The sequence below is a fragment of the Eumetopias jubatus genome, unplaced genomic scaffold (genome assembly GCF_037043125.1).
Source record: "Eumetopias jubatus isolate StellerSeaLion01/CBP00866 unplaced genomic scaffold, mEumJub1_p1.0 scaffold_11, whole genome shotgun sequence".
NCBI classification, from domain to species: domain Eukaryota; kingdom Metazoa; phylum Chordata; class Mammalia; order Carnivora; family Otariidae; genus Eumetopias; species Eumetopias jubatus.
The window spans coordinates 57596296-57616422 of record NW_028274817.1 but is presented as its reverse complement, the minus strand read 5'-3'; the positions used below and the strand labels follow the sequence as shown (position 1 = coordinate 57616422).

General features: G+C 36.3%; 1 protein-coding gene across 1 annotated transcript in view; it reads left to right on the top strand.

The window, feature by feature from the left end:
* The window catches only part of LOC148163067 (uncharacterized), a 314088-nt gene that overhangs the window by 104520 nt on the left and 189441 nt on the right, over nt 1–20127 (top strand). The gene's annotated exons all lie outside the window — the stretch shown is intronic.

Below are 20127 nucleotides of genomic sequence, written 5' to 3'. Positions count from 1 at the left end.
CTGGTTATGGGTCTATTCTGGTTTTCTATTTCTTCCTGTTATAGTCTGGGTAGTTTATATGTTTCTAGGAATGCATCCATTTCTTCCAGATTGCCTAATTTGTTGTCATATTGTTGCTCATAATATGTTCTTATAATTGTTTGTATTTCTTCAGTGTTGTTGTGATCTCTCCTCTTTCATTCATAATTTCATTTATTTGCATCCTTTCTCTCTTTTTTTTTTTGATAACCCTGGCTAGGGTTTCATCAATCATATTAATTTTTTTGAAGAACAAGCTCCTTATTTCATTTATCTGTTCTAGTGTTCTTTTGGTTTCTATTTCATTGATTACTGTTTTAGTGTTTATTAGTTCTCTTCTCCTGTTTGGGTTTAGGCTTTGTTTGCTGTTCTTTTTCCAGCTCCTTTAGGTGTAAGGTTAGCTTTTGTATTTGAGACTTCTTGTTTCTTGAGAAAGGCCTCTATTGCTATATACTTTCCTCCTAGGACCACCTTTGCTGCATCCCAAAGGTTCTGAGCTGTCATGTTTTCATTTTCATTTGCCTCCATGATATATTCATTAGTATCCTGGTTGAGCCATTCATTCTTTAGTAGGATGCTCCTTAACCTCCATGGGTTTTTTATTTTTTTTGTTCCTTCCAAATTTTCTTCTGTGATTGAGTTCAAATTTTAAAGCATTGTGGCCTGAGAATAAGCAGGGAATAATCCCAGTCTTTTAGTACCAGTTGAGACCTCATTTGTGTCCCAGTATGTGATCTATTCTGGAGAATGTTGCATGTCCACTCTTAAAGAATGTGTATTCTGCTGCTTTAGGATGATATGCTATGAATATATCTGTGAAGTCCACCTATTCCAGTGTGTCATTCAAAACCCTTGTTTCCTTGTTGATCTTCTGCTTAGATAATCTGCCCATTGCTATGAGTGGGGTGTTAAATTCCCCTACTCTCATTGTATTATTATCATTGAGTTTCTTTAATTTTATTATTATTTAGTTTATATATTTGACTGCTCCTAAGTTAGGGGCATAAATATTTACAACTGTTAGTTATTTTTGTTGGATAGACTCCTTTATTATGATATAGTGTCCTTTTTCATCTCTTATTACAGTTGTCAATTTAAAATCTAGTTTTTCAGGCTAACCCCTCTGAAACCCTGTTTGTTTCTTGGAGTCCATAGTCTCTCATGGTTCGTCTCGCCTCCAATTCCCCCCCTTCATTTTTCTCTTCCTTCTCCTAATGTCCTCCATGATATTCCTTATGTTCCACAAATAAGTGAAGCCATACGATAATTGACTTTCTCTGCTTGACTTATTTCACTTAACATAATCTCCTCCAGTCCCATCCATGTTGATGTAAAAGTTGGGTATTCATCTTTTCTGATGGCTGAGTAATAATCCATTGTATATATGTATTTCATGGAACACTGGGGGTTATAGGAAAACAATGAATCATGGAACACTACATCAAAAACTAATGATGTACTGCATGGTGAATAACATAACATAATAAAATAAAATCTAAAATCTAGTTTTTCTGATATAATGATGACTACTCCATTTTTCTTTCTTTTTTTTAAAGATTTTATTTATTGGGGCGCCTGGGTGGCTCAGTTGGTTAAGCGACTGCCTTCGGCTCAGGTCATGATCCTGGAGTCCTGGGATCGAGTCCCACATCGGGCTCCCTGCTCGGCAGGGAGTCTGCTTCTCCCTCTGACCCTCTTCCCTCTCGTGCTCTCTATCTCTCATTCTCTCTCTCTCAAATAAATAAATAAAATCTTTAAAAAAATAAATAAATAAATAAAGATTTTATTTATTTTGTAGAAGACGAGAGAGAGAGAGGAGAGGAAGACAGGGAGCACGAGTGGGGCAGAGGGTCAGAGAGTAGCAGACACCCCACCAAGCAGGGACCCCAATGTTAGACTCAATCCCAGGACCCTGGGATCATGATCTGAGCCGAAGGCAGACACTTAACCAGCTGAGCCACTCAGGTACCCTCCAGCTTTCTTTTGATGTACATTGGCATGTAAATGGTTCTTCACCTTCTCACTTTCAATGTGGAGGTGTCTTTCGGTCTAAAATGTGTCTCTTGTAAGTAATGTATCAGTGGGTTTCTTTTGTTGGTGGTCGTGTTGTTGTTTTATCCATTTTTATACTCTGTGTCTTTTGTTTGGAGCATTTAATCCATTAACATTTAGAATAATCATTGAAAGATATGAATTTAGTGCCATTGTATTACCTGTAAGGTCACTTTTCTTGTAGATTGTCTCTGTTCTTTTCTGGTCTTTATTACTTTTGGGCTCTCTCTCCGCTTAAAGGATCCCCTTTAATATTTCTTTCAGGGCTGGTTTAGTGTTCACAGATTCCTTTAGTTTTGGTTTGTCCTGGAAACTCTTTATCTGTCCTTCTATTCTGAATGACAGTCATGCTGGATAAAGTATTCTTGGCTGCATATTTTTCCCATTTAGCACGTTGAATATGTCATGCCAGCCCTTTCTGTCCTGCCAGTTCTCTGGACAGGTCTGCTCCCAGCCTTATGTGTCTACCCTTGTAGGTTAAGGACCTCTTGTCCTGAGCTGCTTTCAGGATTTTCTCTTTATTTTTGAAATTTTCAAGCTTCACTATTATATGTTGAAGTAGTGACCTAATTTTATTGATTTTGAGGGGGTTTCTCTTTGCCTCCTGGACTTGAATGCCTTTTTCCTTCCCTAGATTAGGGAAGTTCTCAGCTATAATTTGTTCAAATAAACTTTCTGCCCCTCTCTCCTGCTCCTCATCTTCTTGGATCCCTATTATCTGGACATTATTTCACTATATGGAATTGCTGAGTTCTTTAACTCTTCTTTGGTGATCCAGTAGTTTTCTTTCTCTGCTCTTTTCAGCTTCCTTATTTTCTATCATTATATTTTCTATATCACTGCCTTGGTCTTCTGCTTTGTTCGTCCTTGTTTTTATAGTCTCCATTTGGCAATGCATCTCAGTAATTGCATTTTTAATTTGGGCCTGACTAGATTTTAGTTTTGTTATTTCCACAGTAAGGGATTTTCTTGTGTCTTCTATGCTTTTTTCAAGCCCAGCATGTATCCTTATAATCATTGTTTTAAATTCTAGCTCAGATATCTTATGTATATCTGTACTGATTGAATCCCTGGTGGTGAATAGTACCTCCTGTTTTTTTGGGGGGGGATAAATTTCTCTGTCTTGTCATTTTGTCCAGAAAAGAAGAGAAGAAAGAAAGAAAAAAAAAAAAAACAATTACAACAATGACATCAAAAAAAAAAAGCAAAACAAGAAAAAAACAGACAAGAAACAAAACAAAACGAAATAAAAAGCTAGATCCCAGGTGGGTTTTGGTCTGCTTGTTACAAGAAACTAGATCCTAAAATATGAAAAAAAATGTATATATATATACAAAAATAAAATAAAATAAAATACAATGAAAGGAAAAAAATACATATGTATTCAAGGGACCAGACAAACTTAGGGTCACCTACTCCTCTACCATCTTAACTCCTTCCCTCATGTTAGTTTTTATATCAACATCTGTGATTCTTTAAATAAGCTTTCTTCCCCCACCTTCTCCTGAGATTCCCATAATGTTAATCTTCATTCTCTTTATGGTGTCTCATAATTCACCTAGGCTTTCTTTACTCTTTTCTATTTTTCTTTCTTTTTTTTCTCTAATTAGCTAATTTCAAATGATCTGTCTTCAACTTCACTGATTCTTCTGTATGATCAAGGCTGTTTTTGAAGTTCTTTTGAAATTTTAAGTTCTGTCATTGTATTCTTCTGCTCTGGGATTTCTATTTGGTCTTCTTACAGTTTCTATTAATTTATGAAACTTCTAAGTTTGTTTATTGTTTTCCTGATTTTATTTAGTTGTCTGTGTTATTTTGCATTTCACTGAATTAATAAAAGATGAATTCCTTGAATACTTTGTCAAACAAATAATAGATCTCTATATTTTCAGTGTTAGTTACCGAAGTTTTATTTTCCTCTAGTGGTGTCACATTTGCCTGATTCTTTGTGATCTATGTAGCTTTACATTTGTGTCTTTGCATTTCAAGGATCAAACACCCTTTTCAGTCTCTAAGACTGGTCCACAGGTAAAAACCGCCTATTAGTTCCCTTTTCTGATAGGATTATCTCCAGATTTACAGTTGTGCTGTGTTGGAGCCAATTATGAAACTGTCTCTGGGTCTACAATGCATTCCACCATCGTTTAAGCTTGTTACTGGGGGCTCAGAAAAGCATGGATCTTGTCCCTGGGTAGATAAGACTGCCTTCAGTACATTGTTCAGTAAGGTGGCACTGGGACAAGGGTTTGCTTCAAGGTCCACATTTGGATCCTCAGAGAATGGACTTATTACCAGATGTGCAGATATTTGTGGCTCCTGCCAGGTCATTGGGAGGGCTTCTGTCTGGTCATTAGATGGATACCTGGATGAGCAGGACTGGCCCTCAACTACGGTTGGGAAGGTCTGGAACTAAACCCTGTGGCTGTTTCAGGTTTCACAACCAATACTGTGGACTGCAAACCTGGCTTTGGAGACATGGATTTCCATATCTCCCAAGTCCCTAGGTGGGCAGAACTGCTCCCTGACTATAAGTGGAGGGGCTGGAGCCTAGTAGATGTCTGTTTCAGGTACTTCCAAAGGGCATACATGTGTGTAGCCTGATATGTCTCTGAACTAGCAGACTGCTCACAGACTGAAGACAAGAGGAGTTGTTACTGAGTTCAGGCACCTTTTCAGGATCTCCAGGAGCACAGAAAAAAGTGTTTACCACTGAGTCCCTGAGATATTACTCCTCATAAACTGTGGCTAGTAGAAGTGTAGTGCCTTTTCAGGATCCTTGCAGGGGGGCACAAACAAGTATATCTCTTGCTGGGTCCCTGGTCCAGCACGTCTGCTGGTCGAGTATGGCTGGAGCCTTTTTAGGATCTGGCTTGCAGACAGGATTGTCTCTCACTTGATTCACAAGACTGCTGGTAGATTGTGTCTTGCAGGGAGCCAAGTATCAGGACCTTTCAGTATCTCCAGTGTTACAGACAAGAGTGTCTCCTGCCTGGTCTCATGGCTGGCATGTCTGCTAGTAGACTGTGGTATTGAAGGGTCTGGAGCCATGTATAGGGCCATTTCAAGATCTCTGTTGATACAGATAGGAATATTTCCCACTGGCTCCCTGTGCTACCAGGACTATTGGCAAACTGAAGCTAGAGGGGCCTAGAACCATTAAAAGGACCTTTTAGAATCTACATTTGGATTGAGTTTGGTGATCTAACCTCCAGGCACTCCCAGACTGTAGCCAAGAGGGGCTGGATCCATATACAGGACCAACATCCCTATACCTATTACCCAAAGCACAAATGGACATGACTCCTCCTGGTCTTTTAGTATATGGTACTGTTACCCAGACCAAAGGTAAATAGCTTTAGCCAAGTCCTCAGGGGTATGAAGCTATTTCTGGGTCCATAGCCAGAACTGTGTTTGATGAGTCTACCACCTGGGTATGGGCCTGCCTTCTGCCTTCTCAATATGACTCTTGTAGGTCCTGGACTGAACTGGGTTTCATAATTTTCTATCTAGATCACAAACCTCCTATAAAGACACTTTTGTCCGTGGATGGATATAAAATAACTATTGATGAGGGGGGATATGAATGGGGACATCTAATTCAGCCATGTTGTTGATATCACTCCTTCAAGGCTGTATTTTAATAACCCAAGCAGTCCCACCACCCCACCAGCTACCAGGGCATTCTCAGACTCCTCGATTCCCTCCTAATCCATATCTTCTCAACATGTTACTTTATTTTTCTTCTAACTTATATTAATCAATTCTTGTCATTTTACCTTCTTCTATAGAACATATTTGGTCTTATGTTATTTGCTCCTAAGAACCATTCTCACTCACAGTTGATGGCTGCATTGGCTCTTTGCTTAGCTCTACAGACATTTCCATTTCCTTATTAGGCACCATTTGCTGATTTTGGATGGCTTTAGTACAACCCACACTAGGAAGTTGAATGTTTTGAATTGTGATTATTGATGGCAATTTTCTTAATACTTGCTCTGATTTTCATCCCAGCATTTAGTGTAAAATAATACATTGTACTTGGGCTCCCACCTACTGAATCAGCTGGGTACATTGTGCCCTGCTGTGCACAGAGCCTTCTTGGAAATGTTACAGTTAAAACTCACTGTATCCTATAGGCATACCTGGGAGATGTAAGTTTGGTTCTAAACCACTACAATAAAGCAAATATCACAATAAAGTGAGTCAAATGAATGTGTGGTTTCTCATTACATATAAAAGGTATTTTATACTATACTGTAGCCTATTAAGTGTGCAATAACATTATGTCTTAAAAATAATGTACATATCTTAATTTAAAAACACTTTAGTGCTAAAAATAGTAATCATCATCTGAGCTTTCAGGAAGTCATAATCTTTTTATTACTAGAGAATCTTGCTTCGATGTTGAAGACTGCTGATTGATCAGTTTCTTAAGGTTGGGTTGGCTGTGGCAGTTTCTTAAAATAAGACAAAAATGAAGTTTGCTGCATCAATTGACTCTTCCTTTCATGAACAATTTTTTTCTGTAGTGTGTGATATCCTTGGTAGCATTTTCCCCACAGTAGAACTTCTTTCAAAATTGAAGTCAATCCTCTCAAACCCTCCTACTGCTATATCAACTAAGTTTATGTAATATTTTAAATATTTTATTGTCATTTTAACAGTCTACACAGCATCATACCAAGGAGTGGATTGCAAATTTCTTTTTGCTTATACCACATTTTATAAAAATTTTATTGTAATTCCAGTATAATTAACATTCAGTGTTACTTAGTTTTAGATGTACAATAGAGTGATTTGACAATTCCATGCATCATTCAGTGCTCACCATGGCAAGTGTAGTCCTTAACCCACATCACCTATTTTACCCAACCCCAACCCACACCAACAACACAAACCAGTTTGTTCTTTATAGTTCAGAGTCTGGCAAGATTTCATTCTGTTTTTAAATTTTTAAATTTTTAAATTTTATTTATTTTTCTAATTTTTAAATTTTATTTTAGTATGTTATGTTAGTCACCATACAATACATCATTAGTTTTAGATGTAGTGATCCACAATTCACTGTTTTTGTATAACACCCTGTGCTCCGTGCAGTATGTGCCCTCCTTAATACCCATCACTGGGCTAACCCATCCCCCCACCCACTCCCCTCTAAAACCCTCAGTTTGTTTCTCAAAGTCCATAATCACTCATGGTTCATCTTCCTTCCAATTCCTCCCCCCCTTCATTTTTCCCTTCTTTCTCCTAATGTCCTCTGTGCTATTCCTTACATTCCACAAATAAGTGAAACCATATGATAATTGACTTTCTCTGCTTGACTTATTTCACTTAGCATAATCTCCCCCAGTCTCTTCATGTTAATGTAAAAGTTGGGTATTCATCCTTTCTGATGGCTGAGTCATATTCCATTGTATATATGGACCACATCTTCTTTATCCATTCATCTGTTGAAGGGCATCTTGGCTCTTTCTACAGTCTGGCTATTGTGGACATTGCTTCTATGAACATTAGGGTGCATATGGCCCTGCTTTTCACTACATCTGTGTCTTTGGGGTAAATACCCAGTAGTCCAATTGCTGGGTCATAGTCTCTGAGTCTTTCCTATTTTGGGTGTTCCTCCTCCTAGTCACTCTGTTGATGGGTAGTTGAGGGAATGTATAGAGTCCAAATTGACCACAACCCAAGCAAGATGTACCTGTTTTCTAGGGACCTTAGGGTTGCTGGCCTCTTGTTTTCCCAGCCTGTCTTCTGGGTGAGGGGCCTGCTGTACCCTGTTTGGGCAGAGTTACCCTGCCCCCTGTGGCGGGGGATTGGCTCAGTGAAAACCGTTTTTTTAGGGCTTTTGATCTCTGGCGGTTTTCCCGGTCTCTTCCAAGAGTCAGAGCCGAAGAGACCATTTCCAACCCTCTGCCTCAGAACAGAGAGATCGCAGTCTTCTTCAGTGAGCTCTCTGGGCCACACCATCTCCATTTCTGTGTGTGCTGCTATAAACTGCAGCGTCCTGGGTTGTGTGCCCCCCAGCAGCATTCCCAGTCCTCGCCTCCAGGTCCCGGCACATCTCTGCCCTTTGTGCTTCTAAAACCACCAGCTTCCCCCTGTTCGCTCACGTGGCCCTGCTGCTCTGGGTTTCCATCTGGGGCTGCCCTAAAGTCCTTTCCCCGCCACTACCAGTCTGCAAGTCTGTGCCCTGTCTCCAGTGCGGGAGGCTATTGCTAACCGGTGGTGTAGGATCCCGGTGGCTGGGCTCCCTCCCACTTTCGTTTATCCTCTGATATCTGTCGGCGGAATCATGGCTCCCCACTTCGTACCTCGAAAACAACCACCTGCAATATTCTGTTTGTAGAGATCCAGATCTATCTTCTTACATCTCAGGCTGATTTCGTGGGTGTTCAGAGTGGTCTGGTAGATATCCAGCTCAATTCCAGGGACCAGTTGGAATAGGGTCCCTTACTCCTCTGCCTTCTTTTTTCCTCCTCCAACAGCAACCACTGTTTCTCTCACGTCTTCTCCTGCAGGATGACTTCCTGCTTCTTGAGCTCCTTTGCAAAAGACTGACCCCAGCTAAGACACCGGGAATAAGCCAAGGGGCTGTGCCCTCTACCAACAAATGTTGCAATTCTGATCACCCAAGACATTCATTTCCAGGTTAGTGCAGCATGGAGAGATACCACCTCACCCACCACAACATCCTATCACTCCTCCCATGGCAGTCTGTCACTCATCAAGTATGTCCCTCCTGCCCCTTTTCTGTGCTGCCCACCGCTGTGTTTGCCCAAGTGAGAGCGATTTCATTCTTTTTATGGCTGAATAATATTCCATTGTGTGTGTGTATGTGTGTGTGTGTGTGTGTGTGTGTATCTTCTTTATCCATTCATCTATTAATGGAGACGGGATATTTCCATAATTTGGCTATTGTAAATAATGCTGCCCTAAATAAACATATGGGTGTATGTATTCTATTCAGTTAGTGTTTTTGCATATTTTTGGTAAATACCCAGTATTGTGATGACTGGGTCATAGGGTACTTCTATTTTCAAAATTTTGAGTAACCGCCATACTGTTTTCCACAGTGATTGTGCCAGTTTGCGTTCCCAAAAAAGTGCAAGAGGGTTCCATTTTCTCCACATCTTTGCCAACACCTGTTGTTTCTTTTGATTTTGCTTTTAGCCATTCTGACAGGTGTGAGCTGATATCTCATTGTAGTTTTGATTTGCATTTCCCTGATGATGAATAATGTTGAACATCTTTTCATTAATCTGTTGGCCATCTGTATGTCTTCTTTGGAAAAATGTTTATTCATGTCTTCTGCCCATTCTTTTTTTAAAGATTTTATTTATTTGACAGAGAGAGACACAGCGAGAGAGGGAACACAAGCTCAGAGAGGGAGAGAGGGAAAAGCAGGCTTCCCGCCGAGCAGGGAGCCCGATATGGGGCTCGAACCCAGGACCCCAGGATCATGACCCGAGCCAAAGGCAGACGCTCAACGACTGAGCCACCCAGGCGCCCCTTCTGCCCATTTTTTAATTGGATTATTTGTTTTCTGGAGTGTTGAGTTGTATCAGTTCTTTGTATATTTTGGATACTAACACTTTAGCACATATGTCATTTGCAAATATTTTCTCCCATTCTGTGGGTTGCCTTTTAGTTTTGTTTATTGCTTCCTTCAATGTGCAGAAGTTTTCTGTTTTGATGTAGCTACAAGAATTTATTTTTGCTTTTATTTCCCTTGTCTCGGGAGACATACATAGAAAAATGTTGCTATGGCCGATGTCAGAGACATTGCTGCCTGTGCTCTCTTCTATGAGTCTTATGGTTTCAGATCTCACATTTAGGTCTTTAATCCATTTTGAGTTTATTTTTGTGGATGGTATAATAAAGTGGTCCAGTTTCAATAATTTTGCATGTAGCTGACCAGTTTTCCCAGAAGCATTGCTTAAAGAGACTGTCTTTTTCTCATTGCATATTCTTTCCTTTGTTGAAGATTACTTGACCATATAGTTGCAGGTTTATATCTGGATTTTCTGTTCTGTTCCATTGATTTCTGTGTCTGTTTTTCTGCCACTACCATACTCTTTTGATTACCACATCTTTGTAATAAAACTTGAAATCTGGAATTGTCATACCTTCTGCTTTGCTTTTCTTTTTCAAAATTGCTTTGGCTATTCACAGTCTTTTGTGGTTCCATGCAAATTTTAGGATTGTTTGTTCTAGTTCTGTGAAAAATGCTGGTGGTATTTTCATAGGGATTGCTTTAAATGTGTAGATTGCTTTGGGTAGTATAGATATTTTAATAATATTGTTTCTTCCTATTCATGGAGTGCTTTTCCATTTTTTGTATGTGTGTCCTCTTCAGTTTTGTCGATAAGTGTTCTATAGTTTTTAGAGTATTAGATCTTTAACCTCTTTGGTTAGGTTTATTCTTATGTATCTTATGGTTTTTGTGCAATTGCAAATGGGATCAATTCCTTTATTTCTTTTTCTGCTGCTTCATTACTGGAGTATAGAAATGCAACAGATTTCTGTACATTGATTTTATATCCTATGACTTTGCTGAATTCATGTATTAGTTTCTTGCAATCCATAAGCATGGAATGTCTTTCCATTTTTTTGTGCCATCTTCAATTTATTTCATCATTGTTATATAGTTTTCATAGTACAAGTCTTTCACCTCTTTGGTTAGGTTTATTCCTAGGTATCTTATTATTTTTGATGCAAGTGTAAAGGGAATTTTTTCTTTCTTTTTCTGCTCTTTCATTATTACTCTGTAAAAATGCAACAGATTTCTGCACATTGATTTTGTATCTTGAGACTTTACTAAATTCATTTATCCATTCTAGTAGTTTTTTGGTGGAGTCTTTCAGATTTTCTACATATAGTGTAATGTCATCTGCCAATAGTGGAAGTTTTACTTCTTCCTTGCTGATTTGGATGCCATTTATTTCTTTTTGTTTTCTGGTTGTTGTGGCTAGGACTTCCTGTATTATGTTGAATAAAAGTGGTGAGAGTAGACATACATTTCTTGTTTCTGACCTTAGTGGGAAAGCTCTTGATCTTTCCTTATTGAGTATGATATTTTCTGTGGGTTTTTCTATATGCCTTCATTATGTTGAGGAATGTTCCCTCTAAATCTACTTTGTTCAGGGTTTTTATCATGAATGGATGTTATAGTATGTCAAATGATTTTTTTTGCTTCTGTTGAAATGATCATGTTTTTATCCTTTGTGTTATTGATGTAATGTATCACATTGATTGTTTTGTGAATATTGAGCTACTCTTGCATCCCAGGATTAAATCCCACTTGATTATGGTGAATGATTTTTTTATGTATTGTTGGATTTGGTTAACATGCTAGTAAATTTTGTTGATGATTCTTGTGTCTACGTTCATTAGAAATACTGGCCTGTGGTTCTCTTTTTTGTGGTGTCATTATCTGGTTTTGGTATCAGAGTGATACTGGCTTTCTAGAATGAATTGGAGAGTTTTCCTTCTACTTTTTGGAATAGTTTGAGAAGAATGATTATTAACTCTTTTTGAAATGTTTGGTAAAATTTGTCTGTCAAGCCATCTGTTTCTGGATTTTTGTTTGTTGGGAGTTTGTTTTTTACTATCATTATGGATTGAATTTCCTTGATGGTAATTGTTCAGTTCAGGTTTTCTATTTCTTCCTTCTTCAGTTTTGGTAGCTTACATTTTTCTAAGAATTTATCCATTTCTTCTGGGTTGTCTAATTTGTTGGCATACAGTTTTTTATAATATTCTCTTTTAATTATTTGTATTTCTGTGGTGTTGTTGTTATTTCTACACTTTCATTGGTGATTTTGTTTGAGTCCTTTCTCTTTTTTTTTTTTTCTCTTTTTTTGATGAGCCAGTCTAGAGGTTTATAAATTTTGTTGATCTTTTTAAAGAACCAGGTCTTGGTTTGATTGATGTGTTCTATTTTTCTTTTAATCTCTATATCATTTTTTATGCTCTAATCTTTATTATTTCCTTCCTTCTGCTGGTTTAGGTTTTGTTTGTTGTTCTTTTTTCTAGCTCCTATATTTGTAAGGTTAGGTAGTTTTTTGAGATTTTTCTTGCTTCTTGAGTTAGGCCTGTATTGCTATAAATTTGCCTCTTAGAACTGCTTTTGCTACATCCCAAAGGGTTTGGACAGATGTGTTTTCATTTTCATTTCTCTCCATGTAATTTTTGATTTCTTCTTTGATTTCTTGGTTGACCCCTTCATTGTTTAGTAGCATGTTATTTAACCTGCTTGTATTTGCAGTCTTTCCAGATTTTTCCTTCTGGTTGATTTCTTGTTTCCTAGCATTGTGGTCAGAAAAGATTCATGGTTACAACTTTGATCTTCTTCTATTTGTTGAGGCTTACTTTGTGGCCTAATATGTGATCTATTCTAGAGATTATTCTGTGTGTACTTGAAAAGAATACATATTCTGCTGTTTTAGGATGGAATGCTCTGAATATATCTGTTAAATTCATCTTATTCAGTGTGTCAACTAAAGCCACTGTTTCCCTGTTAATTTTGTTTCAATGATCTTTTCATCAATGTGAGTGGGGTGTTAAAGTCCTCTAGTATTATTGTATTATCATCAATTAGTTCCTTTATGTTTGTTAAACTGTTTTATATATTTGGGAGCTCCCATATTGGTTGCATAAATATTTAGAATTGTTATATCTTCCTGTTGGATTGCGCTGTATTATTATATAGTGCACTTCATTGTTTCTTTTTACAGACTTTGTTTTAAAGTCTCTTCTGCCCAGTGTAAGTATTGCTAGTCCAGCTTTCTTTTGACCTCATTTGCATGATAAATCTTTCTCCATCCCCTCACTTTCAATCTGCAGGTAACTTTAGGTCTGAAATGAGCCCCTTGTAGGCATATATAAAGTAACATGATAAATATTATTATCATGTTCAGTTAGCCACATATAGTGCATCAATTAGTTTTTGATGTAGTGTTCGATTCATTAGTTGCATATAACATTCAGTGCTCATCACAACATGTGCCCTCCTTAATATCCATCACCTGGCTACCCCATCCCCTAACCCCTCCCCTCTGTAACCTTCAGTCTGTTTCCTGGAGTCCAGAGTCTCCCATGGTTTGTCTCCCTCTCTGATTTATTTTTTCATCCACTCTGTTACCCTATCTCTTTTTATTGGAGCATTTAGTCCAATTTCATTCAAAATAATTAATGGTAGATAGATATTTATTACCATTTTGTTACTTGTGGTTTTTTTGGCTATTTTTGTAGTTTTTCTGTGATCCTTTCTTCTCTCTTTCATGGTTTGCTGGTTTTCTTTAGTGGTATACTTGAATTCCTAACTCTTTAGTTTTTGCGTATTTCTTAGTTTTTTTTTAATTTGTGGTTACCGTTCAGTTTATGTAGCATCTTTTGCATATAGCAGTCTATATTAAGCTGATGATTGCTTGATTTTGAACCCATTCTTTACTTCTCTCCCCTCCACATTTCTGATATTTGATATCATATTTTACATTCTTTTATTTTGTGCTTCTCTTCACTGATTTTTGCATGTATACTTGATTTATTTGCTTTTGTGCTTTCTATTTTTCTTAATAAATTGGCCTTAACTCAATATTGTGATTTTTGTGTCTCAAGGAATAAGGAGGCTGGAAGTGAAGGAGAGGGATGGGGGAATGGCTGGTTGATGGAGCAGTCAGAATACACACATTTATCAATTAAGTTTGCTGTCCTGTATGGGTGTGGTTCATGGCCCCCTGAAACAATTACAATAGTACCATTTAAGGTCACTGATGACAGGTCACCATATGAAATATAATAACAATGAAAAAGTGTGAAATATTGCAAGAATAACCAAAATGCAACACAGAGACCTGAAATAACCAAATGTTGTTGGAAAAATCGTGCCAATAGATTTGCTTGATGAAGGACTGCCACAAACCTTTAATTTATATAAAAAATGCAATATCTAAAAATGCAATAAAGGGAAGCACAATATAATGAGTTATGCCTTATATTTAGGCAATATTGTCCTTTGTTCATGTGTCTTTCAAAAAATCTGAAGTGGATGCACAACTGGAATAAAGGTCACACACCCAGGAAGTGGCTTCTCAGTTAACAAGGAGAAAATACAAGGATTATTCTCTGTGCTCACTGTTTTTTAAATGTTTTCATTAGAGACTTTGATACAAAATAATGAGAAGATTCATTATGTGCTAAGAAAATGTCAAACTATAATATGTTGGGGTATGGTTCACTGGTAATTGATCAGAATGTATTTATTTATTTTTAAAAGATTTTATTTATTTATTTGAGAGAGAGACACAGAGAGCACAAGCAGGGACAGAGGCAGAGGGAGAGAGACAAGCAGACTCCCCGCTGAGCAGGAAGCCCGATGCAATGCGGGGCTTGATCCCAGAACCCTGAGATCATGACCTAAGCTGAAGGCAAATGCTTAACCAACTGAGCCACCTAGGTGCCCCCAGAATCAGAATTTAAAATGACTTTTATTGAATATAAATTAAACATTCCAATGGCATGTCACTATGGGCTTCTGAAGAGAGTATAAGGAAGCAGTTTTCAAAATCATTTTATTTTTGTTAAGTAAATGTTTTTCAGAAAACAATTATCTTTTCTTACCAAATGTCTACTTTTGAATGTCACAGCAAATGTAGGATTCAGAATATATTATGAGTAACAATGGATATGAATATACATCATTATTAAAAATTATGTATCATAAAATAATTTTTGAATACTGTTTCTGTTTTCCATTATTCCTTTTCATCAACTCTGTAATTTTATGAAGTAGAGCAGAATTTGTTATTTCAGGTTGATAGATTGGGAAACTGAGATTCAGTGGTTAAACCATTTGCTGCTATTACAGAGTTAGTTATACCACATGTTCTTTATACATTCATCTATTGATGGACAGACAATTGGGCTGCTTCCATAATTTGCTTATTGTAAATAACACAATAAATATATAGAATTGTTGAATCACTATATTGTACACCTGAAACTAATATAACATTGTATGTTAACTATACAGGAATTAAAATTAAAAAGATATGGAGATAGGTAGTGGAAGTGATAAGACTAGACAATGAGTGTCCTGATCCTTTACATTTATGTTAGCTTTCATTCATTCACTCACTAAATAAATACTTTTGACACCTTCCACATGTGAGGCATTCTTCTGGATTCTGGGATATGGTGAGACAATAACTCATGGTTCCTGCCCTTACTGAGTTTATACATTCCAGAAATATAAAGACTTGTAGATAGCTACCTAACAATTTGTAAAAGGTTGCAATATTGGGTAAAATATTTAAAACATATAGTTTTCTATAAAATGTAAAACAAGAGGGGCACCTGGGTGGCTCAGTTGGTTAAACGTCCTACTCTTGATTTTGGCTCAGGTCATGATCTCATGGTTGTGAGATCAAGCCCAGTGTTGGGCTCTGCTCTGGGCATGGAGTCTGCTTACAATTCTCTCTCTCCTTCTGCCCCTTCCACCCCCCCCCAAAATGTAAACTATGAATGGTTAAATGAAATGTGATATTTTTATGAGTTGGAGGTATAATACACCAGAGAGATTCATGGAAGGAAGAATTTGATTTAAAAATGTGTGCACAAAAATGTATTTAGGGGCTGGTTTTTTGGGTACATTATCATGTCTGAGAAGGAAAACTAATGAAATGGGCTTTTTACTACTGAGAGGTGAAAGAAATTTTAAAACAGAAACAGAATTGTAGCCAGGAATTTTGTCATAAAAGCAATGTATGAAAAAGAAAAAAGTGAAGAAACAAATGGTAAATGGACATTTTTAGAAGCAAATGATCATGTGTAAACGACTAGTTTAGATCTTACAAGTAATCTCTGCTGGAAAAGGAAGAAAATAAATATCATGTAATAGTATTTTCTTTTTATAATTTTTTTCTTTCCAAGTTTTTATTTAAATTCCATTTGGTTAACATACAGTGTAATACTAGTTTCAGGTGTACAATATAGTGATTCATCACTTCCATACAACACCCGGTGCTCATCACAAGTGCACTCCTTTAGCCCTATCACCTATTTAACCCTTTCTCCCACCCACCTCCCTCTGGTAACCATCAGTTTGTTCTCTATAGTTAAGAATCTGTTTCTTAGTTTGCCTCTCTCTCTTTTTATAAAATTTTTGTTTTAACACTGTCTAATCATAAAACTTTTAGGTTACTTTTTTTGTGATATGTGATTATTAATGTCATAATTATTAATGACAGTAGTCATGAAAAGAATAAATTACATCTATAAATTTACTTACAGTTTAAAGTTATTTCACATCATTAATCCATCTTATCCTTAAGTATAACTTAGCATTTTTAACCTTCAATCTTAGATTATAACCTAGAGTTTTCATGAAGAATCCCATTTTATAAATAAGATAATTAAATACTGAGTGGATCAATTATATGGTTAGTAAATTGTAAGGATTTTTGGCTGTAAGTCCAGTGCTGGAAAAGGGTATCTGAGTGCTTGGGAACTCTTTTATACTGCTTATACCTCTGTTAATGAAAGCCAGAAATGTATTGCTTTTGGAAAGTACAACTGTTGTGGATGTGTTCTTTTTTTTTTTTTAATATCTGAGCTTGTGTCTGATAATCACTAAGCAACGTAGAAATTTTTAATCAGAATCTGCCATTTATTAGCATCATATAGATTAAGACTTGATGTTCTTTGGAAAATAATTGTTCTATATAACTCCATTTGAATCACAGTAGGAGACTTTCAAAATTATATGTTTTTCTACAGGGTCTTAGAAACAAAATATTTCTCCATGTTTTGACTTTAAGCTTTGTGCATTCATGGCTGATTTTAGGCAAATAGCAAAGTAGGTGGATGCTTCCACTTAATGGATACAGAAAAATTAAGCAGAAAGTATAAACAAATATTTTGTCTTTGTGTAATATATGTAAGGCCACATATGAAGATCTGTAGATCTTACTTATGATGCAAGATACAAACAAATGTATATTGCAGCCTTACTTTAGCAATAAGCAATGTCCACAGTATGGAATTTAAAATTGTTCCTCTACCTTTCTACAAGACTGTGGTGTTTAAATGAAGACAATGATTTGGTATAATATTTAGCTTATTTTCTTTCTTTTTTTTTTAGCTTATTTTCAATCACACAAATTCCCAATGCCTTTTGCATAAACTCTTGAGAAAATTCCCATATTGTGGCTATCACTTATGTATACATAATATACAGATGGTGAATATTCTTTAAATTTGTCTGTTCCATCCTTAAATTCTGACTGTGCATGCTACAATAAACTTATTCAGCTGTTATTCCTGCACCATATACATTGGGCAGAATAATGTTAGAACATGCAGCACACATAATCAACCCACTAGAAATATCAAGAATATTTGGATGAAGCTGGTGGTACATAGAGAATAGACTCCTCTGACAGCTTTGATGGGATAAAATGTGTTTCTGAAAGGTAAAAGATACACACATGACATTTCTTTCTACTATTGTTACTGCCATCAGTTATTTTTTTATTTTTTATTTATTTATTCATTAGAGAGAGAGAGAGAGAGCACAAGTAAGGGGGAGGGGAAAAGGGAGAGGGAGAAGCAGACTCCCCACTGAGCAGGAATCCTGACATGAGGCTCAATCCCAGGACCCTGAGATCATGACCTGAGCCAATGGCAGACACTTAACTGACTGAGCCACCCAGGTGCCCCACTGTTGTTAGTTCTTGAAAGCCCTGTAAAACTAGTGAAGATTATATACTAACAAAAGTAACTGTCAAATGGACAAAAATGGATTTATTTAATTTCATGATTCATAATGGAATCTGCAAAGTCTGTAACTCAAACTTTCGTGGAAACATGAGGTTCATTTTGGCTGTCAGCCTGCTTATAGGATCACAAAGGGGTTGATGAAAATAAATATCTCTTTTGATGCACTATGACCTTCATGGTTTCAAGGGGTACCTGGCTGGCTCCATTAGTGGAGAATGTGACTCTTGATACTGGGATCATGAATTTGAGCCCCATGTTAGGGTAGAAAATACTTAATGTAAAAAAAAAGAAATTCAATATTGAGGGCAAGGTAACACTTGAGAAACACTTTTATTGGACACCTTTGTGACTTAATTGATATATATAACTATGAAAATTTCTCATTACTATGCTAATATGTGGCTTTTAAAAAATTTCAACAAGACTCAATTTACAAGTTTTTACAATTTAAATTACATTATTTGCTGTTAGTTATTCATGCTAAAATAATCACCATTATGGCACTCCTGGGCTTTCATTTTTCATTTCTAAACATTACCAAAGTGTAAGTTACTTGACCCAGTTTTTTAGTTTGCTTTCTGCAAAATGATTTTAAAACAAAAAATAAAAAAGAGAAGACATATATCTGATTTTCACTCTTTAAAGAAGGTCTAGTGAAGTATCAACCAAAACAAGGATAGTATTTATCAATTGTTTAATCTTAACAGAATTTTCAAAACTACATTAGAAAAGTTAAGTCAAACCTACTTAGAATATCAGATGGTCTAAACTGTTTAATTTCTTTGAAGTTTCTTTGGGATTATGACGAGATTGCCCGCCATCTTAACACCATCTTGTTAAGAATTACTTTAAAATTGTGACGTTTTTGGGCGCCTGGGTGACTCAGTCGTTAAGCGTCTGCCTTTGGCTCAGGTCATGATCCCAGGCTCCTGGGATCGAGCCCCACATCAGGGTCCCTGCTCGGTGGGAAGCCTGCTTCTCCCTCTCTCACTCCCCCTGCTTGTGTTCCTGCTCTCGCTATCTCTCTCTGTCAAATAAATAAAATCTTTTAAATAATAAAAAAAATTGTGACTTTTTTGGTATATACTAATTATATATAAATAATAGCTCTTATTTGTATATTTGATATCTTTAACAATCCTATGCATGGATAAAACAGGTGTTAGTATCTACACTTTAGAGAGAAATAAACAAACAGCGGCTCTGAGACTTTTAAGTGATTTGCACAAATTCAGATCTCACACCTGACCTAAATGTCTTTCATTTCACCACACTGACAATAGCATGGCACACACCAAAAAATTCTCATTTTTCCTTATCCCTCTAGGGGCCAATACATTTAATAATATAGTAGAAAGAGCAGTATCAGGAGGTTTCTGTTTCCAGAATAAGATCTGCTAATAATTAGCTGTGTGACCTTGGGAAACCATTTATGTGAGTTGGCAACTGAAAAATATTCTTAAGACTGCAAAGTCAGGGAATATACTACCCATTAATTCTTTAAAATTACTGGGAGATATACTTCAGATGACCAAAGAATGAATAAAAATAAATAATTCAACTACAGATATGTTGTAGTGTGAAAGAATCAGCAATGAGCGATGAAAAGTACTAAAGCATAGTTTGTCAAAATAATCTTTGTTAATATGGTTATACACTTAACACAAAATTTTGAAAAACTCTGGAAAGATAAAGTATATATATAGATATATATCTATATTATATATAGATAAAGTATATATATATAATACTAATTTAATATTAATGATAATTTGTATATAAAACCTCAGATAATATCAATAAAAGCTGGAAAATGCTGGGAAGCAGAAGATAGAAGTAAAAGCATACTAATGTTTTTATCTTAAATGTTGGCAGTGATAATTTCATTACAATATCTATAAATAAGAAAAGTAGAGTCCATCGTTTTCTATTACTTTCTTTTTCATATTCTAAAACCCTTTGAAAGAGGAAAAATGCCCAAATATAAATCTTACTTCTTCAATCAGCAAATGTAAAGCAAGTTTATTTGCAGGAAGTAGATGCTACCAAAACATTTAAATACCAGTGCCCAGTTAATATTCTTATGGTTCCTGTATATTTAAATTATCAACTCTCAGAAAGGACTATATATATTTTCCAGGGCTCTGAGATAAATGAAAAGTAAGAATCTCCTTTCCTGTCTCTTAGATCTATACCCAATCCTGTCCAGGATACAAAGTAATATGGAGTCTTCCCTCAGGAGATTAAACTCTAATAAGGAAATGAGATAGGTATACT